General features: G+C 45.2%; 9 non-coding genes across 9 annotated transcripts; 4 read left to right on the top strand and 5 right to left on the bottom strand.

The window, feature by feature from the left end:
* Positions 1-1,788: 1,788 nt before the first annotated feature.
* Positions 1,789-1,879, top strand: trnar-ucg (transfer RNA arginine (anticodon UCG)). The gene is given in 2 exon segments: positions 1,789-1,825; positions 1,844-1,879. It is a non-coding gene; the product is annotated as a tRNA-Arg (tRNA).
* Positions 1,880-7,976: 6,097 nt separating this feature from the next.
* On the bottom strand, positions 7,977-8,067 carry trnap-agg (transfer RNA proline (anticodon AGG)). Its single transcript is given in 2 exon segments — positions 7,977-8,013; positions 8,032-8,067. It is a non-coding gene; the product is annotated as a tRNA-Pro (tRNA).
* A 4,757-nt stretch (positions 8,068-12,824) lies between these two features.
* On the bottom strand, positions 12,825-12,914 carry trnap-cgg (transfer RNA proline (anticodon CGG)). The gene is given in 2 exon segments: positions 12,825-12,860; positions 12,879-12,914. It is a non-coding gene; the product is annotated as a tRNA-Pro (tRNA).
* Positions 12,915-14,439: 1,525 nt separating this feature from the next.
* Positions 14,440-14,530, bottom strand: trnap-agg (transfer RNA proline (anticodon AGG)). Its single transcript is given in 2 exon segments — positions 14,440-14,476; positions 14,495-14,530. It is a non-coding gene; the product is annotated as a tRNA-Pro (tRNA).
* Positions 14,531-14,710: 180 nt separating this feature from the next.
* trnar-ucg (transfer RNA arginine (anticodon UCG)) lies at positions 14,711-14,801 on the top strand. The gene is given in 2 exon segments: positions 14,711-14,747; positions 14,766-14,801. It is a non-coding gene; the product is annotated as a tRNA-Arg (tRNA).
* Positions 14,802-17,671: 2,870 nt separating this feature from the next.
* On the bottom strand, positions 17,672-17,761 carry trnap-agg (transfer RNA proline (anticodon AGG)). The gene is given in 2 exon segments: positions 17,672-17,707; positions 17,726-17,761. It is a non-coding gene; the product is annotated as a tRNA-Pro (tRNA).
* Positions 17,762-19,557: 1,796 nt separating this feature from the next.
* Positions 19,558-19,648, top strand: trnar-ucg (transfer RNA arginine (anticodon UCG)). The gene is given in 2 exon segments: positions 19,558-19,594; positions 19,613-19,648. It is a non-coding gene; the product is annotated as a tRNA-Arg (tRNA).
* Positions 19,649-20,903: 1,255 nt separating this feature from the next.
* trnap-cgg (transfer RNA proline (anticodon CGG)) lies at positions 20,904-20,993 on the bottom strand. Its single transcript is given in 2 exon segments — positions 20,904-20,939; positions 20,958-20,993. It is a non-coding gene; the product is annotated as a tRNA-Pro (tRNA).
* Positions 20,994-21,173: 180 nt separating this feature from the next.
* Positions 21,174-21,264, top strand: trnar-ucg (transfer RNA arginine (anticodon UCG)). Its single transcript is given in 2 exon segments — positions 21,174-21,210; positions 21,229-21,264. It is a non-coding gene; the product is annotated as a tRNA-Arg (tRNA).
* The last annotated feature ends 1,141 nt before the right edge of the window (positions 21,265-22,405 follow it).

The following is a 22,405-nucleotide window of genomic DNA, read 5'->3' as shown; positions in this document are numbered from 1 at the left end:
CATACCCCGAGACCAACGAGCCGCCGATGTTATGTTGCAAGTTGCATTGCGATTCCCTGCGCTGGTGCAAACCCAGCTCGCAGAAGTCCTGTTCATTCAGTTAAAATATCTTTATCTTTTCCTCAATCCGCTTCTTTTTGCGAGCATTTTAATTGAATCTGCTCACAATTCTCCCCATAAAAAGAGGTACAGCCACATCAGTGGCCGCGTGGCCTAATGGATAAGAGCGTCTGACTTCGGTTGCGAGGTTTTTCAGTTATCAGACGATTGCAGGTTCGAGTCCTGCCGCGGTCGTTCAATTAACTAGGCGACACTTTTTCTGTTCTGAATCTGGCTTCAAACCAACCATTTTTGACAGTCGCTCAACTGAAGCAGCGGAAGGCCTTTTGCTTACATTAAGCTGATTGTACATTTTCAACATTGTAGATCTGTGTGCATGGGCAGGATAAGCGGTGAAGTGGATTTTCTTTCAGGGTATTTCTGCTAAGATGCAAAAACCAGGAAATGGAATGGCTGAGAGCAGTGCATGGTTGAGACGAGGTGGCCGACAGGTTGAGGCGATGGACTGTTCATCGAGAATGCGGATCCCATCCTCGTCGTTATTACGTTTGATACTGGTACCCTTTCCGAGCTTTTAACTGAAACTTGCCTAAAATAAACTTTCAAATGCAATTTCGTCAGAATCGCCCTGGTGCTCCTGGTCTGTGCCCCATGCATTACTCATATCTTGTTAAAATTAAAAGAGACCACTGCAATTCTTCAACATCTTGAATGAATGTGGAGCAGTGATCGTGATTCGGAGATTGTCGAACTGCTCCTTTCTTCTGCTGAGATTGTCTCCGAATGAAAGAGTAGCGGGACCAGAGGCAAATGTTTAGGGAGCAGAAACATAAATTTCTCCTTCAGGAGGCAATGTAATTTCAGAAATATTGATCAATCTTAATGAAGAGATTTTCTGTTTTAGTGTCTTTGGATGAGAGCTAAATAATGGGCGAGAAATCCTCGTTCTTTTCGGCATACTCTCATGGGATCGGAGGGCCCGGTTTAACGTCTTACCAGCAAGAAGGGGGCACCAACAGTGCAGCACTACATCAGTACTGCACTGGAGTGTCAGCCTGGATTATGTGCTCAAATCTCTGGAGTGCTGCTTGACTTGGCTGCAGCTGAGCCACGGCTGACACCTACACTCAGGTCATTTGGCTGGAGAGAAATGACGGAGATAAATGAAAAATTATAATGGAGTAAACCTTCAATTTGTCGTCCAACAGAAGAGCGGGCATTGTAATCGGCCGCCTATTATAGAAACAGTCCGATTTATGTTGCCATCGCTTTCTTAAGCATTGAAAATCAGGCCTGACTTTAATGGAATGGCTCCTGATCAGTTGTTTATCATTCTGTGTCTGTTTAAAATGCCAGAGCTCACAGTCCCGGATCATTCCGTTTTTTTTAAAGTAGAGCGATTTCAGCTTTCATGACTGAGGTGTTGAGTTTAACTAAATGTGACTGGGCTCGTCCGGGATTTGAATCCGGGACTTGAACCCTGGACCTCTCGCATTTTAATCCACAGAAATTCCCTAAGCGAGAATCATACCCCGAGACCAACGAGCCGCCGATGTTATGTTTCAAGTTGCATTGCGATTCCCTGAGCTGGTGCAAACCCAGCTCGCAGAAGTCCTGTTCATTCAGTTAAAATATGTTTATCTTTTCCTCAATCCGCTTCTTTTTGCTAGCATTTTAATTGAATCTGCTCACAATTCTCCCCATAAAAAGAGGTGCAGACGCATCAGTGGCCGCGTGGCCTAATGGATAAGGCGTCTGACTTCGGTTGCGAGGTTTTTCAGTTATCAGACGATTGCAGGTTCGAGTCCTGCCGCGGTCGTTCAATTAACTGGGCGACACTTTTTCTGTCTGAATCTGGCTTCAAACCAATCTTTTTTGACAGTCCCTCAACTGAAGCAGCGGAAGGCCTTTTGCTTACATTAAGCTGATTGTACATTTTCAACATTGTAGATCTGTGTGCATGGGCAGGATAAGCGGTGAAGTGGACTTTCTTTCAGGGTATTTCTGCTTAGATGCAAAAACCAGGAAATGGAATGGCTGAGAGCAGTGCATGGTTGAGGCGAGGTGGCCGAGAGGTTGAGGCGATGGACTGTTCATCGAGAATGCGGATCCCATCCTCGTCGTTATTACGTTTGATACTGGTACCCTTTCCGAGCTTTTAACTGAAACTTGCCTAAAATAAACTTTCAAATGCAATTTCGTCAGAATCGCCCTGGTGCTCCTGGTCTGTGCCCCATGCATTACTCATATCTTGTTAAAATTAAAAGAGACCACTGCAATTCTTCAACATCTTGAATGAATGTGGAGCAGTGATCGTGATTCGGAGATTGTCGAACTCCTCCTTTCTTCTGCTGAGATTGTCACCGAATGAAAGAATAGCGGGACCAGAGGCAAATGTTTAGGGAGCAGAAACCTAAATTTCTCCTTCAGGAGGCAATGTAATTTCAAAAATATTGATCAACCTTAATGAAGAGATTATCTGTTTTAGTGTCTTTGGATGAGAGCTAAATAATGGGCTAGAAATGCTCGTTCTTTTCGGCATACTCTCATGGGATCGGAGCGCCCGGTTTAACGTCTTACCAGCAAGACGGGGGCACCAACAGTGCAGCACTACCTCAGTACTGCACTGGAGTGTCAGCCTGGATTATGTGCTCAAATCTCTGGAGTGTTGCTTGACTTGGCTGCAGCTGAGCCACGGCTGACACCTACACTCAGGTCATTTGGCTGGAGAGAAATGACGGAGATAAATGGAAAAATTATAATGGAGTAAACCTTCAATTTGTCGTCCAACAGAAGAGCGGGCATCGTAATCGGCCGCCTATTATAGAAACAGTCCGATTTATGTTGCCATCGCTTTCTTAAGCATTGAAAATCAGGCCTGTCTTTAATGGAATGGCTCGTGGTCAGTTGTTAATCACTCTGGGTCTGTTTAAACCGGGAGTGCTTACAGTCCCGGATCATTCTGTGTCTGTTTAAAATGGCAGAGCTCACAGTCCCGGATCATTCCGTTTTTTTTAAAGTAGAGCGATTTCAGCTTTCATGACTGAGGTGTTGAGTTTAACTAAATGTGACTGGGCTCGTCCGGGATTTGAACCCGGGACCTCTCGCATTTTAAACCACAGAAATTCCCTAAGCGAGAATCACACCCCTAGACCAAGGAGCCGCCGATGTTATGTTTCAAGTTGCATTGCGATTCCCTGAGCTGGTGCAAACCCAGCTCGCAGAAGTCCTGTTCATTCAGTTAAAATATGTTTATCTTTTCCTCAATCCGCTTCTTTTTGCGAGCATTTTAATTGAATCTGCTCACAATTCTCCCCATAAAAAGATGTACAGCCGCATCAGTGGCCGCGTGGCCTAATGGATAAGGCGTCTGGCTTCGGTTGCGAGGTTTTTCAGTTATCAGACAATTGCAGGTTCGAGTCCTGCCGCGGCCGTTCAATTAACTGTGCGACACTTTTTCTGTTCTGAATCTGGCTTCAACCAACCATTTTTGACAGTCCCTCAACTGAAGCAGCGGAAGGCCTTTTGCTTACATTAAGCTGATTGTACATTTTCAACATTGTAGATCTGTGTGCATGGGCAGGATAAGCGGTGAAGTGGACTTTCTTTCAGGGTATTTCTGCTTAGTTGCAAAAACCAGGCAATGGAATGGCTGAGAGCAGTGCATGGTTGAGGCGAGGTGGCCGAGAGGTTGAGGCGATGGACTGTTCATCGAGAATGCGGATCCCATCCTCGTCGTTATTACGTTTGATACTGGTACCCTTTCCGAGCTTTTAACTGAAGCTTGCCTAAAATATACTTTCAAATGCAATTTCGTCAGAATCGCCCTGGTGCTCCTGGTCTGTGCCCCATGCATTACTCATATTTTGTTAAAATTAAAAGAGACCACTGCAATTCTTCAACATCTTGAGTGAATGTGGAGCAGTGATCGTGATTCGGAGATTGTCGAACTCCTCCTTTCTTCTGCTGAGATTGTCACCGAATGAAAGAGTAGCGGGACCAGAGGCAAATGTTTAGGGAGCAGAAACATACATTTCTCCTTTAGGAGGCAATGTAATTTCAAAAATATTGATCAACCTTAATGAAGAGATTTTCTGTTTTAGTGTCTTTGGATGAGAGCTAAATAATGGGCGAGAAATCCTCGTTCTTTTCGGCATACTCTCATGGGATCGGAGGGCCCGGTTTAACGTCTTACCAGCAAGACGGGGGCACCAACAGTGCAGCACTACCTCAGTACTGCACTGGAGTGTCAGCCTGGATTATGTGCTCAAATCTCTGGAGTGCTGCTTGACTTGGCTGCAGCTGAGCCACGGCTGACACCTACACTCAGGTCATTTGGCTGGAGAGAAATGACGGAGATAAATGGAAACATTATAATGGAGTAAACCTTCAATTTGTCGTCCAACAGAAGAGCGGGCATTGTAATCGGCCGCCTATTATAGAAACAGTCCGATTTATGTTGCCATCGCTTTCTTAAGCATTGAAAATCAGGCCTGTCTTTAATGGAATGGCTCGTGATCAGTTGTTTATCACTCTGGGTCTGTTTAAACTGGGAGTGCTCACAGTCCCGGATCATTCTGTGTCTGTTTAAAATGGCAGAGCTCACAGTCCCGGATCATTCCGTTTTTTTTAAAGTAGAGCGATTTCAGCTTTTATGACTGAGGTGTTGAGTTTAACTAAATGTGACTGGCCTCGTCCGGGATTTGAACACGGGACTTCTCGCATTTTAAGCCACAGAAATTCTCTAAGCGAGAATCATACCCCTAGACCAACGAGCCGCCGATGTTATGTTTCAAGTTGCATTGCGATTCCCTGCGCTGGTGCAAACCCAGCTCGCAGAAGTCCTGTTCATTCAGTTAAAATATGTTTATCTTTTCCACAATCCGCTTCTTTTTGCGAGCATTTTAATTGAATCTGCTCACAATTCTCCCCATAAAAAGAGGTACAGCTGCATCAGTGGCCGCGTGGCCTAATGAATAAGGCGTCTGACTTCGGTTGCGAGGTTTTTCAGTTATCAGACGATTGCAGGTTCGCGTCCTGCCGCGGCCGTTCAATTAACTGGCGACACTTTTTCTGTTCTGAATCTGGCTTCAACCAACCATTTTTGACAGTCGCTCAACTGAAGCAGCGGAAGGCCTTTTGCTTACATTAAGCTGATTGTACATTTTCAACATTGTAGATCTGTGTGCATGGGCAGGATAAGCGGGGAAGTGGACTTTCTTTCAGGGTATTTCTGCTTAGATGCAAAAACCAGGAAATGGAATGGCTGAGAGCAGTGCATGGTTGAGACGAGGTGGCCGAGAGGTTGAGGCGATGGACTGTTCATCGAGAATGCGGATCCCATCCTCGTCGTTATTACGTTTGATACTGGTACCCTTTCCGAGCTTTTAACTGAAACTTGCCTAAAATAAACTTTCAAATGCAATTTCGTCAGAATCGCCCTGGTGCTCCTGGTCTGTGCCCCATGCATTACTCATATCTTGTTAAAATTAAAAGAGACCACTGCAATTCTTCAACATCTTGAATGAATGTGGAGCAGTGATCGTGATTCGGAGATTGTCGAACTGCTCCTTTCTTCTGCTGAGATTGTCTCCGAATGAAAGAGTAGCGGGACCAGAGGCAAATGTTTAGGGAGCAGAAACATAAATTTCTCCTTCAGGAGGCAATGTAATCTCAGAAATATTGATCAACCTTAATGAAGAGATTTTCTGTTTTAGTGTCTTTGGATGAGAGCTAAATAATGGGCGAGAAATCCTCGTTCTTTTCGGCATACTCTCATGGGATCGGAGGGCCCGGTTTAACGTCTTACCAGCAAGACGGGGGCACCAACAGTGCAGCACTACATCAGTACTGCACTGGAGTGTCAGCCTGGATTATGTGCTCAAATCTCTGGAGTGCTGCTTGACTTGGCTGCAGCTGAGCCACGGCTGACACCTACACTCAGGTCATTTGGCTGGAGAGAAATGAGGGAGACAAATGGAAAAATAATAATGGAGTAAACCTTCAATTTGTCGTCCAACAGAAGAGCGGGCATTGTAATCGGCCGCCTATTATAGAAACAGTCCGATTTATGTTGCCATCGCTTTCTTAAGCATTGAAAATCAGGCCTGTCTTTAATGGAATGGCTCGTGGTCAGTTGTTAATCACTCTGGGTTTGTTTAAACCGGGAGTGCTTTCAGTCCCGGATCATTCTGTGTCTGTTTAAAATGCCAGAGCTCAGAGTCCCGGATCATTCCGTTTTTTTTAAAGTAGAGCGATTTCAGCTTTCATGACTGAGGTGTTGAGTTTAACTAAATGTGACTGGGCTCGTCCAGGATTTGAACCCGGGACCTCTCGCATTTTAAGCCACAGAAATTCCCTAAGCGAGAATCACACCCCTAGATCAACGAGCCGCCGATGTTATGTTTCAAGTTGCATTGCGATTCCCTGCGCTGGTGCAAACCCAGCTCGCAGAAGTCCTGTTCATTCAGTTAAAATATGTTTATCTTTTCCTCAATCCGCTTCTTTTTGCGAGAATTTTAATTGAATCTGCTCACAATTCTCCCCATAAAAAGAGGTACAGCCGCATCAGTGGCCGCGTGGCCTAATGGATAAGGCGTCTGACTTCGATTGCGAGGTTTTTCAGTTATCAGACGATTGCAGGTTCGAGTCCCGCCGCGGTCGTTCAATTAACTGGACGACACTTTTTCTGTTCTGAATCTGGCTTCAAACCAACCATTTTTGACAGTCCCTCAACTGAAGCAGCGGAAAGCCTTTTGCTTACATTAAGCTGATTGTACATTTTCAACATTGTAGATCTGTGTGCATGGGCAGGATAAGCGGTGAAGTGGACTTTCTTTCAGGGTATTTCTGCTTAGATGCAAAAACCAGGAAATGGAATGGCTGAGAGCAGTGCATGGTTGAGACGGGGTGGCCGAGAGGTTGAGGCGATGGACTGTTCATCGAGAATGCGGATCCCATCCTCGTCGTTATTACGTTTGATACTGGTACCCTTTCCGAGCTTTTAACTGAAACTTGCCTAAAATAAACTTTCAAATGCAATTTCGTCAGAATCGCCCTGGTGCTCCTGGTCTGTGCCCCATGCATTACTCATATCTTGTTAAAATTAAAAGAGACCACTGCAATTCTTCAACTTCTTGAATGAATGTGGAGCAGTGATCGTGATTCGGAGATTGTCGAACTCCTCCTTTCTTCTGCTGAGATTGTCACCGAATGAAAGAGCAGCGGGACCAGAGGCAAATGTTTAGGGAGCAGAAACATAAATTTCTCCTTCAGGAGGCAATGTAATTTCAAAAATATTGATCAACCTTAATGAAGAGATTTTCTGTTTTAGTGTCTTTGGATGAGAGCTAAATAATGGCCGAGAAATCCTCGTTCTTTTCGGCATACTCTCATGGGATCGGAGGGCCCGGTTTAACGTCTTACCAGCAAGACGGGGGCACCAACAGTGCAGCACTACCTCAGTACTGCACTGGAGTGTCAGCCTGGATTATGTGCTCAAATCTCTGGAGTGCTGCTTGACTTGGCTGCAGCTGAGCCACGGCTGACACCTACACTCAGGTCATTTGGCTGGAGAGAAATGACGGAGATAAATGGAAAAATTATAATGGAGTAAACCTTCAATTTGTCGTCCAACAGAAGAGCGGGCATTGTAATCGGCCGCCTATTATAGAAACAGTCCGATTTATGTAGCCATCGCTTTCTTAAGCATTGAAAATCAGGCCTGTCTTTAATGGAATGGCTCGTGGTCAGTTGTTAATCACTCTGGGTCTGTTAAAACCGGGAGTGCTTTCAGTCCCGGATCATTCTGTGTCTGTTTAAAATGGCAGAGCTCAGAGTCCCGGATCATTCCGTTTTTTTTAAAGTAGAGCGATTTCAGTTTCATGACTGAGGTGTTGAGTTTAACTAAATGTGACTGGCCTCGTCCGGGATTTGAACCCGGGACCTCTCGCATTTGAAGCCACAGAAATTCCCTAAGCGAGAATCATACCCCTAAACCAACGAGCCGCCGATGTTATCTTTCAAGTTGCATTGCGATTCCCTGCGCTGGTGCAAACCCAGCTCGCAGAAGTGCTGTTCATTCAGTTAAAATATGTTTATCTTTTCCTCAATCCGCTTCTTTTTGCGAGCATTTTAATTGAATCTGCTCACAATTCACCCCATAAAAAGAGGTACAGCTGCATCAGTGGCCGCGTGGCCTAATGGATAAGGCGTTTGACGTCGGTTGCGAGGTTTTTCAGTTATCAGACGATTGCAGGTTCGAGACCTGCCGCGGTCGTTCAATTAAATTGGCGCCACTTTTTCTGTTCTGAATCTGGCTTCAAACCAACCATTTTTGACAGTCCCTCAACTGAAGCAGTGGAAGGCCTTTTGCTTACATTAAGCTGATTGTACATTTTCAACATTGTAGATCTGTGTGCATGGGCAGGATAAGCGGTGAAGTGGACTTTCTTTCAGGGTATTTCTGCTTAGATGCAAAAACCAGGAAATGGAATGGCTGGGAGCAGTGCATGGTTGAGACGAGGTGGCCGAGAGGTTGAGGCGATGGACTGTTCATCGAGAATGCGGATCCCATCCTCGTCGTTATTACGTTTGATACTGGCACACTTTCCGAGCTTTTAACTGAAACTTGCCTAAAATAAACTTTCAAATGCAATTTCGTCAGAATCGCCCTGGTGCTCCTGGTCTGTGCCCCATGCATTACTCATATCTTGTTAAAATTAAAAGAGACCACTGCAATTCTTCAACATCTTGAATGAATGTGGAGCAGTGATCGTGATTCGGAGATTGTCGAACTCCTCCTTTCTTCTGCTGAGATTGTCACCGAATGAAAGAGTAGCGGGACCAGAGGCAAATGTTTAGGGAGCAGAAACATAAATTTCTCCTTCAGGAGGCAATGTAATTTCAAAAATATTGATCAACCTTAATGAAGAGATTTTCTGTTGTAGTGTCTTTGGATGAGAGCTAAATAATGGGCGAGAAATCCTCGTTCTTTTCGGCATACTCTCATGGGATCGGAGGGCCCGGTTTAACGTCTTACCAGCAAGACGGGGGCACCAACAGTGCAGCACTACCTCAGTACTGCACTGGAGTGTCAGCCTGGATTATGTGCTCAAATCTCTGGAGTGCTGCTTGACTTGGCTGCAGCTGAGCCACGGCTGACACCTGCACTCAGGTCATTTGGCTGGAGAGAAATGACGGAGATAAATGGAAACATTATAATGGAGTAAACCTTCAATTTGTCGTCCAACAGAAGAGCGGGCATTGTAATCGGCCGCCTATTATAGAAACAGTCCGATTTATGTTGCCGTCGCTTTCTTAAGCATTGAAAATCAGGCCTGTCTTTAATGGAATGGCTCGTGATCAGTTGTTTATCACTCTGGGTCTGTTTAAACTGGGAGTGCTCACAGTCCCGGATCATTCTGTGTCTGTTTAAAATGGCAGAGCTCAGAGTCTCGGATCATTCCGTTTTTTTTAAAGTAGAGCGATTTCAGTTTCATGACTGAGGTGTTGAGTTTAACTAAATGTGACTGGCCTCGTCCGGGATTTGAACCCGGGACTTCTCGCATTTTAAGCCACAGAAATTCCCTAAGCGAGAATCATACCCCTAAACCAACGAGCCGCCGATGTTATGTTTCAAGTTGCATTGCGATTCCCTGCGCTGGTGCAAACCCAGCTCGCAGAAGTGCTGTTCATTCAGTTAAAATATGTTTATCTTTTCCTCAATCCGCTTCTTTTTGCGAGCATTTTAATTGAATCTGCTCACAATTCTCCCCATAAAAAGAGGTACAGCCGCATCAGTGGCCGCGTGGCCTAATGGATAAGGCGTTTGACGTCGGTTGCGAGGTTTTTCAGTTATCAGACGATTGCAGGTTCGAGACCTGCCGCGGTCGTTCAATTAAATTGGCGCCACTTTTTCTGTTCTGAATCTGGCTTCAAACCAACCATTTTTGACAGTCCCTCAACTGAAGCAGTGGAAGGCCTTTTGCTTACATTAAGCTGATTGTACATTTTCAACATTGTAGATCTGTGTGCATGGGCAGGATAAGCGGTGAAGTGGACTTTCTTTCAGGGTATTTCTGCTTAGATGCAAAAACCAGGAAATGGAATGGCTGGGAGCAGTGCATGGTTGAGACGAGGTGGCCGAGAGGTTGAGGCGATGGACTGTTCATCGAGAATGCGGATCCCATCCTCGTCGTTATTACGTTTGATACTGGCACACTTTCCGAGCTTTTAACTGAAACTTGCCTAAAATAAACTTTCAAATGCAATTTCGTCAGAATCGCCCTGGTGCTCCTGGTCTGTGCCCCATGCATTACTCATATCTTGTTAAAATTAAAAGAGACCACTGCAATTCTTCAACATCTTGAATGAATGTGGAGCAGTGATCGTGATTCGGAGATTGTCGAACTCCTCCTTTCTTCTGCTGAGATTGTCACCGAATGAAAGAGTAGCGGGACCAGAGGCAAATGTTTAGGGAGCAGAAACATAAATTTCTCCTTCAGGAGGCAATGTAATTTCAAAAATATTGATCAACCTTAATGAAGAGATTTTCTGTTGTAGTGTCTTTGGATGAGAGCTAAATAATGGGCGAGAAATCCTCGTTCTTTTCGGCATACTCTCATGGGATCGGAGGGCCCGGTTTAACGTCTTACCAGCAAGACGGGGGCACCAACAGTGCAGCACTACCTCAGTACTGCACTGGAGTGTCAGCCTGGATTATGTGCTCAAATCTCTGGAGTGCTGCTTGACATGGCTGCAGCTGAGCCACGGCTGACACCTACACTCAGGTCATTTGGCTGGAGAGAAATGACGGAGATAAATGGAAAAATAATAATGGAGTAAACCTTCAATTTGTCGTCCAACAGAAGAGCGGGCATTGTAATCGGCCGCCTATTATAGAAACAGTCCGATTTATGTTGCCATCGCTTTCTTAAGCATTGAAAATCAGGCCTGTCTTTAATGGAATGGGTCGTGGTCAGTTGTTAATCACTCTGGGTCTGTTTAAACCGGGAGTGCTTACAGTCCCGGATCATTCTGTGTCTGTTTAAAATGGCAGAGCTCAGAGTCCCGGATCATTCCGTTTTTTTTAAAGTAGAGCGATTTCAGCTTTCATGACTGAGGTGTTGAGTTTAACTAAATGTGATTGAGCTCGTCAGGGATTTGAACCTGGGACCTCTCGCATTTTAAGCCACAGAAATTCCCTAAGCGAGAATCAAACCCCTAGACCAACGAGCCGCCGATGTTATGTTTCAAGTTGCATTGCGATTCCCTGAGCTGGTGCAAACCGAGCTCGCAGAAGTCCTGTTCATTCAGTTAAAATATGTTTATCTTTTCCTCAATCCGCTTCTTTTTGCGAGCATTTTAATTGAATCTGCTCACAATTCTCCCCATAAAAAGAGGTACAGCCGCATCAGTGGCCGCGTGGCCTAATGGATAAGGCGTCTGACTTCGGTGGCGAGGTTTTTCAGTTATCAGACGATTGCAGGTTCGAGTTCTGCCGCGGTCGTTCAATTAACTAGGCGACACTTTTTCTGTTCTGAATCTGGCTTCAAACCAACCATTTTTGACAGTCCCTCAACTGAAGCAGCGGAAGGCCTTTTGCTTACATTAAGCTGATTGTACATTTTCAACATTGTAGATCTGTGTGCATGGGCAGGATAAGCGGTGAAGTGGATTTTCTTTCAGGGTATTTCTGCTTAGATGCAAAAACCAGGAAATGGAATGGCTGAGAGCAGTGCATGGTTGAGACGAGGTGGCCGAGAGGTTGAGGCGATGGACTGTTCATCGAGAATGCGGATCCCATCCTCGTCGTTATTACGTTTGATACTGGTACCCTTTCCGAGCTTTTAACTGAAACTTGCCTAAAATAAACTTTCAAATGCAATTTCGTCAGAATCGCCCTGGTGCTCCTGGTCTGTGCCCCATGCATTACTCATATCTTGTTAAAATTAAAAGAGACCACTGCAATTCTTCAACATCTTGAATGAATGTGGAGCAGTGATCGTGATTCGGAGATTGTCGAACTCCTCCTTTCTTCTGCTGAGATTGTCACCGAATGAAAGATTAGCGGGACCAGAGGCAAATGTTTAGGGAGCAGAAACATAAATTTCTCCTTCAGGAGGCAATGTAATTTCAAAAATATTGATCAACCTTAATGAAGAGATTTTCTGTTTTAGTGTCTTTGGATGAGAGCTAAATAATGGGCGAGAAATTCTCGTTCTTTTCGGCATGCTCTCATGGGATCGGAGGGCCCGGTTTAACGTCTTACCAGCAAGACGGGGGCACCAACAGTGCAGCACTACCTCAGTACTGCACTGGAGTGTCAGCCTGGATTATGTGCTCAAATCTCTGGAGTGCTGCTTGACTTGGCTGCAGCTGAGCCACGGCTGACACCTACACTCAGGTCATTTGGCTGGAGAGAAATGACGGAGATAAATGGAAAAATTATAATGGAGTAAACCTTCAATTTGTCGTCCAACAGAAGAGCGGGCATTGTAATCGGCCGCCTATTATAGAAACAGTCCGATTTATGTTGCCATCGCTTTCTTAAGCATTGAAAATCAGGCCTGTCTTTAATGGAATGGCTCGTGGTCAGTTGTTCATCACTCTGGGTCTGTTTAAACCGGGAGTGCTTACAGTCCCGGATCATTCTTTGTCTGTTTAAAATGGCAGAGCTCACAGTCCCGGATCATTCCGTTTTTTTTAAAGTAGAGCGATTTCAGCTTTCATGTCTGAGGTGTTGAGTTTAACTAAAATTGACTGGGCTCGTCCGGGATTTGAACCCGGGACCTCTCGCATTTTAAGCCACAGAAATTCCCGAAGCGAGAATCATACCCCTAAACCAACGAGCCGTCGATGTTATGTGGCAAGTTGCATTGCGATTCCCTGCGCTGGTGCAAACCCAGCTCGCAGAAGTCCTGTTCATTCAGTTAAAATATGTTTATCTTTTCCTCAATCCGCTTCTTTTTGCGAGCATTTTAATTGAATCTGCTCACAATTCTCCCCATAAAAAGAGGTACAGCCGCATCAGTGGCCGCGTGGCCTAATGGATAAGGCGTCTGACTTCGGTTGCGAGGTTTTTCAGTTATCAGACGATTGCAGATTCGAGTCCTGCCGCGGTCGTTCAATTAAATTGGCGACACTTTTTCTGTTCTGAATCTGGCTTCAAACCAACCATTTTTGACAGTCCCTCAACTGAAGCAGCGGAAGGCCTTTTGCTTACATTAAGCTGATTGTACATTTTCAACATTGTAGATCTGTGTGCATGGGCAGGATAAGCGGTGAAGTGCACTTTCTTTCAGGGTATTTCTGCTTAGATGCAAAAACCAGGAAATGGAATGGCTGGGAGCAGTGCATGGTTGAGACGAGGTGGCCGAGAGGTTGAGGCGATGGACTGTTCATCGAGAATGCGGATCCCATCCTCGTCGTTATTACGTTTGATACTGGCACCCTTTCCGAGCTTTTAACTGAAACTTGCCTAAAATAAACTTTCAAATGCAATTTCGTCAGAATCGCCCTGGTGCTCCTGGTCTGTGCCCCATGCATTACTCATATCTTGTTAAAATTAAAAGAGACCACTGCAATTCTTCAACATCTTGAATGAATGTGGAGCAGTGATCGTGATTCGGAGATTGTCGAACTCCTCCTTTCTTCTGCTGAGATTGTCACCGAATGAAAGAGTAGCGGGACCAGAGGCAAATGTTTAGGGAGCAGAAACATAAATTTCTCCTTCAGGAGGCAATGTAATTTCAAAAATATTGATCAACCTTAATGAAGAGATTTTCTGTTGTAGTGTCTTTGGATGAGAGCTAAATAATGGGCGAGAAATCCTCGTTCTTTTCGGCATACTCTCATGGGATCGGAGGGCCCGGTTTAACGTCTTACCAGCAAGACGGGGGCACCAACAGTGCAGCACTACCTCAGTACTGCACTGGAGTGTCAGCCTGGATTATGTGCTCAAATCTCTGGAGTGCTGCTTGACATGGCTGCAGCTGAGCCACGGCTGACACCTACACTCAGGTCATTTGGCTGGAGAGAAATGACGGAGATAAATGGAAACATTATAATGGAGTAAACCTTCAATTTGTCGTCCAACAGAAGAGCGGGCATTGTAATCGGCCGCCTATTATAGAAACAGTCCGATTTATGTTGCCATCGCTTTCTTAAGCATTGAAAATCAGGCCTGTCTTTAATGGAATGGCTCGTGGTCAGTTGTTAATCACTCTGGGTCTGTTTAAACCGGGAGTGCTTACAGTCCCGGATCATTCTGTGTCTGTTTAAAATGGCAGAGCTCAGAGTCCCGGATCATTCCGTTTTTTTTAAAGTAGAGCGATTTCAGCTTTCATGACTGAGGTGTTGAGTTTAACTAAATGTGACTGGCCTCGTCCGGGATTTGAACCCGGGACCTCTCGCATTTTAAGCCACAGAAATTCCCTAAGCGAGAATCATACCCCTAAACCAACGAGCCGCCGATGTTATGTTTCAAGTTGCATTGCGATTCCCTGCGCTGGTGCAAACCCAGCTCGCAGAAGTCCTGTTCATTCAGTTAAAATATGTTTATCTTTTCCTCAATCCGCTTCTTTTTGCGAGCATTTTAATTGAATCTGCTCACAATTCTCCCCATAAAAAGAGGTACAGCCGCATCAGTGGCCGCGTGGCCTAATGGATAAGGCGTCTGACTTCGGTTGCGAGGTTTTTCAGTTATCAGACGATTGCAGGTTCGAGTCCTGCCGCGGTCGTTCAATTAACTGGGCGACACTTTTTCTGTTCTGAATCTGGCTTCAAACCAACCATTTTTGACAGTCCCTCAACTGAAGCAGCGGAAGGCCTTTTGCTTACATTAAGCTGATTGTACATTTTCAACATTGTAGATCTGTGTGCATGGGCAGGATAAGCGGTGAAGTGGACTTGCTTTCAGGGTATTTCTGCTTAGATGCAAAAACCAGGAAATGGAATGGCTGAGAGCAGTGCATGGTTGAGACGAGGTGGCCGAGAGGTTGAGGCGATGGACTGTTCATCGAGAATGCGGATCCCATCCTCGTCGTTATTACGTTTGATACTGGTACCCTTTCCGAGCTTTTAACTGAAACTTGCCTAAAATAAACTTTCAAATGCAATTTCGTCAGAATCGCCCTGGTGCTCCTGGTCTGTGCCCCATGCATTACTCATATCTTGTTAAAATTAAAAGAGACCACTGCAATTCTTCAACATCTTGAATGAATGTGGAGCAGTGATCGTGATTCGGAGATTGTCGAACTGCTCCTTTCTTCTGCTGAGATTGTCTCCGAATGAAAGAGTAGCGGGACCAGAGGCAAATGTTTAGGGAGCAGAAACATAAATTTCTCCTTCAGGAGGCAATGTAATTTCAGAAATATTGATCAATCTTAATGAAGAGATTTTCTGTTTTAGTGTCTTTGGATGAGAGCTAAATAATGGGCGAGAAATCCTCGTTCTTTTCGGCATACTCTCATGGGATCGGAGGGCCCGGTTTAACGTCTTACCAGCAAGAAGGGGGCACCAACAGTGCAGCACTACATCAGTACTGCACTGGAGTGTCAGCCTGGATTATGTGCTCAAATCTCTGGAGTGCTGCTTGACTTGGCTGCAGCTGAGCCACGGCTGACACCTACACTCAGGTCATTTGGCTGGAGAGAAATGACGGAGATAAATGGAAACATTATAATGGAGTAAACCTTCAATTTGTCGTCCAACAGAAGAGCGGGCATTGTAATCGGCCGCCTATTATAGAAACAGTCCGATTTATGTTGCCATCGCTTTCTTAAGCATTGAAAATCAGGCCTGTCTTTAATGGAATGGCTCGTGATCAGTTGTTTATCACTCTGGGTCTGTTTAAACTGGGAGTGCTCACAGTCCCGGATCATTCTGTGTCTGTTTAAAATGGCAGAGCTCACAGTCCCGGATCATTCCGTTTTTTTTAAAGTAGAGCGATTTCAGCTTTCATGACTGAGGTGTTGAGTTTAACTAAATGTGACTGGTCTCGTCCGGGATTTGAACCCGGGACTTCTCGCATTTTAAGCCACCGAAATTCCCTAAGTGAGAATCATACCCCTAGACCAACGAGCCGCCGATGTTATGTTTCAAGTTGCATTGCGATTCCCTGCGCTGGTGCAAACCCAGCTCGCAGAAGTCCTGTTCATTCAGTTAAAATATGTTTATCTTTTCCTCAATCCGCTTCTTTTTGCGAGCATTTTAATTGAATCTGCTCACAATTCTCGCCATAAAAAGAGGTACAGCCGCATCAGTGGCCGCGTGGCCTAATGGATAAGGCGTCTGACTTCGGTTGCGAGGTTTTTCAGTTATCCAGACGATTGCAGGTTCGAGTCCTGCCGCGGTCGTTCAATTAACTAGGCGACACTTTTTCTGTTCTGAATCTGGCTTCAAACCAACCATTTTTGACAGTCCCTCAACTGAAGCAGCGGAAGGCCTTTTGCTTACATTAAGCTGATTGTACATTTTCAACATTGTAGATCTGTGTGCATGGGCAGGATAAGCGGTGAAGTGGATTTTCTTTCAGGGTATTTCTGCTTAGATGCAAAAACCAGGAAATGGAATGGCTGAGAGCAGTGTATGGTTGAGACGAGGTGGCCGAGAGGTTGAGGCGATGGACTGTTCATCGAGAATGCGGATCCCATCCTCTTCGTTATTAAGTTGGATACTGGTACCCTTTCCGAGCTTTTAACTGAAACTTGCCTAAAATAAACTTTCAAATGCAATTTCGTCAGAATCGCCCTGGTGCTCCTGGTCTGTGCCCCATGCATTACTCATATCTTGTTAAAATTAAAAGAGACCACTGCAATTCTTCAACATCTTGAATGAATGTGGAGCAGTGATCGTGATTCGGAGATTGTCGAACTCCTCCTTTCTTCTGCTGAGATTGTCACCGAATGAAAGTGTAGCGGGACCAGAGGCAAATGTTTAGGGAGCAGAAACATAAATTTCTCCTTCAGGAGGCAATGTAATTTCAAAAATATTGATCAACCTTAATGAAGAGATTTTCTGTTTTAGTGTCTTTGGATGAGAGCTAAATAATGGGCGAGAAATCCTCGTTCTTTTCGGCATACTCTCATGGGATCGGAGGGCCCGGTTTAACGTCTTACCAGCAAGACGGGGGCACCAACAGTGCAGCACTACCTCAGTACTGCACTGGAGTGTCAGCCTGGATTATGTGCTCAAATCTCTGGAGTGCTGCTTGACTTGGCTGCAGCTGAGCCACGGCTGACACCTGCACTCAGGTCATTTGGCTGGAGAGAATGACGGAGATAAATGGAAATATTAGAATGGAGTAAACCTTCAATTTGTCGTCAAACAGAAGAGCGGGCATTGTAATCGGCCGCCTATTTTCGAAACAGTCCGATTTATGTTGCCATCGCTTTCTTAAGATTGAAAATCAGGCCTGTTTTTAATGGAATGGCTCGTGGTCAGTTGTTAATCACTCTGGGTCTGTTTAAACCGGGAGTGCTTACAGTCCCGGATCATTCTGTGTCTGTTTAAAATGGCAGAGCTCACAGTCCCGGATCATTCCGTTTTTCTTAAAGTAGAGCGATTTCAGCTTTCATGACTGAGGTGTTGAGTTTAACTAAATGTGACTGGGCTCGTCCGGGATTTGAACCCGGGACCTCTCGCATTTTAAGCCACAGAAATTCCCTAAGCGAGAATCATACCCCTAGACCAACGAGCCGCCGATGTTATGCTTCAAGTTGCATTGCGATTCCCTGAGCTGGTGCAAACCCAGCTGGCAGAAGTCCTGTTCATTCAGTTAAAATATGTTTATCTTTTCCTCAATCCGCTTCTTTTTGCGAGCATTTTAATTGAATCTGCTCACAATTCTCCCCATAAAAAGAGGTATAGCCGCATCAGTGGCCGCGTGGCCTAATGGATAAGGCGTCTGGCTTCGGTTGCGAGGTTTTTCAGTTATCAGACGATTGCAGGTTCGAGTCCTGCCGCGGTCGTTCAATTAAATTGGCGACACTTTTTCTGTTCTGAATCTGGCTTCAAACCAACCATTTTTGACAGTCCCTCAACTGAAGCAGCGGAAGGCCTTTTGCTTACATTAAGCTGATTGTACATTTTCAACATTGTAGATCTGTGTGCATGGGCAGGATAAGCGGTGAAGTGGACTTTCTTTCAGGGTATTTCTGCTTAGATGCAAAAACCAGGAAATGGAATGGCTGAGAGCAGTGCATGGTTGAGACGAGGTGGCCGAGAGGTTGAGGCGATGGACTGTTCATCGAGAATGCGGATCCCATCCTCGTCGTTATTACGTTTGATACTGGTACCCTTTCCGAGCTATTAACTGAAACTTGCCTAAAATAAACTTTCAAATGCAATTTCGTCAGAATCGCCCTGGTGCTCCTGGTCTGTGCCCCATGCATTACTCATATCTTGTTAAAATTAAAAGAGACCACTGCAATTCTTCAACATCTTGAATGAATGTGGAGCAGTGATCGTGATTCGGAGATTGTCGAACTGCTCCTTTCTTCTGCTGAGATTGTCACCGAATGAAAGAGTAGCGGGACCAGAGGCAAATGTTTAGGGAGCAGAAACATAAATTTCTCCTTCAGGAGGCAATGTAATTTCAAAAATATTGATCAACCTTAATGAAGAGATTTTCTGTTGTAGTGTCTTTGGATGAGAGCTAAATAATGGGCGAGAAATTCTCGTTCTTTTCGGCATACTCTCATGGGATCGGAGGGCCCGGTTTAACGTCTTACCAGCAAGACGGGGGCACCAACAGTGCAGCACTACATCAGTACTGCACTGGAGTGTCAGCCTGGATTATGTGCTCAAATCTCTGGAGTGCTGCTTGACTTGGCTGCAGCTGAGCCACGGCTGACACCTACACTCAGGTCATTTGGCTGGAGAGAAATGACGGAGATAAATGGAAAAATTATAATGGAGTAAACCTTCAATTTGTCGTCCAACAGAAGAGCGGGCATTGTAATCGGCCGCCTATTATAGAAACAGTCCGATTTATGTTGCCATCGCTTTCTTCAGCATTGAAAATCAGGCCTGTTTTTAATGGAATGGCTCGTGGTCAGTTGTTCATCACTCTGGGTCTGTTTAAACCGGGAGTGCTTACAGTCCCGGATCATTCTGTGTCTGTTTAAAATGGCAGAGCTCACAGTCCCGGATCATTCCGTTTTTCTTAAAGTAGAGCGATTTCAGCTTTCATGACTGAGGTGTTGAGTTTAACTAAATGTGACTGGGCTCGTCCGGGATTTGAACCCGGGACCTCTCGCATTTGAAGCCACAGAAATTCCCTAAGCGAGAATCATACCCCTGAACCAACGAGCCGCCGATGTTATGTTTCAAGTTGCATTGCGATTCCCTGCGCTGGTGCAAACCCAGCTCGCAGAAGTCCTGTTCATTCAGTTAAAATATGTTTATCTTTTCCACAATCCGCTTCTTTTTGCGAGCATTTTAATTGAATCTGCTCACAATTCTCCCCATAAAAAGAGATACAGCCGCATCAGTGGCCGCGTGGCCTAATGGATAAGGCGTCTGACTTCGGTTGCGAGGTTTTTCAGTTATCAGACGATTGCAGGTTCGAGTCCTGCCGCGGTCGTTCAATTAACTGGGCGACACTTTTTCTGTTCTGAATCTGGCTTCAAACCAACCATTTTTGACAGTCCCTCAACTGAAGCACCGGAAGGCCTTTTGCTTGCATTAAGCTGATTGTACATTTTCAACATTGTAGATCTGTGTGCATGGGCAGGATAAGCGGTGAAGTGGACTTTCTTTCAGGGTATTTCTGCTTAGATGCAAAAACCAGGAAATGGAATGGCTGAGAGCAGTGCATGGTTGAGACGAGGTGGCCGAGAGGTTGAGGCGATGGACTGTTCATCGAGAAAGCGGATCCCATCCTCGTCGTTATTACGTTTGATACTGGTACCCTTTCCGAGCTTTTAACTGAAACTTGCCTAAAATAAACTTTCAAATGCAATTTCGTCAGAATCGCCCTGGTGCTCCTGGTCTGTGCCCCATGCATTACTCATATCTTGTTAAAATTAAAAGAGACCACTGCAATTCTTCAACATCTTGAATGAATGTGGAGCAGTGATCGTGATTCGGAGATTGTCGAACTGCTCCTTTCTTCTGCTGAGATTGTCACCGAAAGAAAGAGTAGCGGGACCAGAGGCAAATGTTTAGGGAGCAGAAACATAAATTTCTCCTTCAGGAGGCAATGTAATTTCAAAAATATTGATCAACCTTAATGAAGAGATTTTCTGTTTTAGTGTCTTTGGATGAGAGCTAAATAATGGGCGAGAAATCCTCGTTCTTTTCGGCATACTCTCATGGGATCGGAGGGCCCGGTTTAACGTCTTACCAGCAAGACGGGGGCACCAACAGTGCAGCACTACCTCAGTACTGCACTGGAGTGTCAGCCTGGATTATGTGCTCAAATCTCTGGAGTGCTGCTTGACTTGGCTGCAGCTAAGCTACGGCTGACACCTACACTCAGGTCATTTGGCTGGAGAGAAATGACGGAGATAAATGGAAACATTATAATGGAGTAAACCTTCAATTTGTCGTCCAACAGAAGAGCGGGCATTGTAATCGGCCGCCTATTATAGAAACAGTCCGATTTATGTTGCCATCGCTTTCTTAAGCATTGAAAATCAGGCCTGTCTTTAATGGAATGGCTCGTGGTCAGTTGTTAATCACTCTGGGTCTGTTTAAACCGGGAGTGCTTTCAGTCCCGGATCATTCTGTGTCTGTTTAAAATGGCAGAGCTCACAGTCCCGGATCATTCCGTTTTTTTTAAAGTAGAGCGATTTCAGCTTTCATGACTGAGGTGTTGAGTTTAACTAAATGTGACTGGGCTCGTCCGGGATTTGAACCCGGGACCTCTCGCATTTTAAGCCACAGAAATTCCCGAAGCGATAATCATACCCCTAGACCAACGAGCCGCCAATGTTATGTGTCAAGTTGCATTGCGATTCCCTGTGCTGGTGCAAACCCAGCGCGCAGAAGTCCTGTTCATTCAGTTAAAATATGTTTATCTTTTCCTCAATCCGCTTCTTTTTGCGAGCATTTTAATTGAATCTGCTCACAATTCTCCCCATAAAAAGAGGTACAGCCGCATCAGTGGCCGCGTGGCCTAATGGATAAGGCGTCTGACTTCGGTTGCGAGGTTTTTCAGTTATCAGACGATTGCAGGTTCGAGTCCTGCCGCGGTCGTTCAATTAACTGGGCGACACTTTTTCTGTTCTGAATCTGGCTTCAAACCAACCATTTTTGACAGTCCCTCAACTGAAGCAGCGGAAGGCCTTTTGCTTACATTAAGCTGATTGTACATTTTCAACATTGTAGATCTGTGTGCATGGGCAGGATAAGCGGTGAAGTGGACTTTCTTTCAGGGTATTTCTGCTTAGATGCAAAAACCAGGAAATGGAATGGCTGAGAGCAGTGCATGGTTGAGACGAGGTGGCCGAGAGGTTGAGGCGATGGACTGTTCATCGAGAATGCGGATCCCATCCTCTTCGTTATTAAGTTTGATACTGGTACCCTTTCCGAGCTTTTAACTGAAACTTGCCTAAAATAAACTTTCAAATGCAATTTCGTCAGAATCGCCCTGGTGCTCCTGGTCTGTGCCCCATGCATTACTCATATCTTGTTAAAATTAAAAGAGACCACTGCAATTCTTCAACATCTTGAATGAATGTGGAGCAGTGATCGTGATTCGGAGATTGTCGAACTCCTCCTTTCTTCTGCTGAGATTGTCACCGAATGAAAGAGTAGCGGGACCAGAGGCAAATGTTTAGGGAGCAGAAACATAAATTTCTCCTTCAGGAGGCAATGTAATTTCAAAAATATTGATCAACCTTAATGAAGAGATTTTCTGTTTTAGTGTCTTTGGATGAGAGCTAAATAATGGGCGAGAAATCCTCGTTCTTTTCGGCATACTCTCATGGGATCGGAGGGCCCGGTTTAACGTCTTACCAGCAAGACGGGGGCACCAACAGTGCAGCACTACCTCAGTACTGCACTGGAGTGTCAGCCTGGATTATGTGCTCAAATCTCTGGAGTGCTGCTTGACTTGGCTGCAGCTGAGCCACGGCTGACACCTACACTCAGGTCATTTGGCTGGAGAGAATGACGGAGATAAATGGAAATATTATAATGGAGTAAACCTTCAATTTGTCGTCCAACAGAAGAGCGGGCATTGTAATCGGCCGCCTATTTTCGAAACAGTCCGATTTATGTTGCCATCGCTTTCTTAAGCATTGAAAATCAGGCCTGTTTTTAATGGAATGGCTCGTGGTCAGTTGTTCATCACTCTGGGTCTGTTTAAAACGGGAGTGCTCACAGTCCCGGATCA

Source organism: Somniosus microcephalus, unplaced genomic scaffold (assembly GCF_052327205.1).
Source record: "Somniosus microcephalus isolate GS21.2 unplaced genomic scaffold, FLI_Smic_1.0 unresolved_chr1, whole genome shotgun sequence".
In the NCBI taxonomy this organism is placed as follows: domain Eukaryota; kingdom Metazoa; phylum Chordata; class Chondrichthyes; order Squaliformes; family Somniosidae; genus Somniosus; species Somniosus microcephalus.
The sequence above is the reverse complement of the archived record's forward strand: the minus strand, read 5'-3'. Positions and strand labels throughout refer to the sequence as shown.